This window comes from Lottia gigantea, assembly GCF_000327385.1.
Source record: "Lottia gigantea unplaced genomic scaffold LOTGIsca_255, whole genome shotgun sequence".
NCBI classification, from domain to species: Eukaryota; Metazoa; Mollusca; class Gastropoda; family Lottiidae; genus Lottia; species Lottia gigantea.
This window is the reverse complement of record NW_008708773.1, coordinates 11925-12136: the sequence shown is the minus strand read 5'-3', so window position 1 is coordinate 12136 and position 212 is coordinate 11925. Positions and strand designations below refer to the sequence as shown.

Here is a 212-nt window from a genome sequence, read left to right as displayed (position 1 = left end):
ATTATTAAAATAACCATACGATAAGTTATCTTGATACAAGATTGAATTTACCCTTTCACAAAACATTTCATTTAGCTTGGCTCTTTACTAAAAATAGTCGAGTCAACATCGGGCTTGAGAGGGTTTGAAGTTCAAAAAAGTATCACGGGCCACGCTCAGTGCTGTTCACAGCTCTAGTTTTGTTTTATTTTCATTAATGCTAAGGCAGCGTA

At 35.4% G+C, this 212-nt stretch overlaps 1 protein-coding gene across 1 annotated transcript in view; it reads left to right on the top strand.

The window, feature by feature from the left end:
- Positions 1-212, top strand: part of LOTGIDRAFT_175223 (hypothetical protein) — a gene marked incomplete at both ends in the record, with an annotated part of 6430 nt that overhangs the window by 5258 nt on the left and 960 nt on the right. The gene's annotated exons all lie outside the window — the stretch shown is intronic.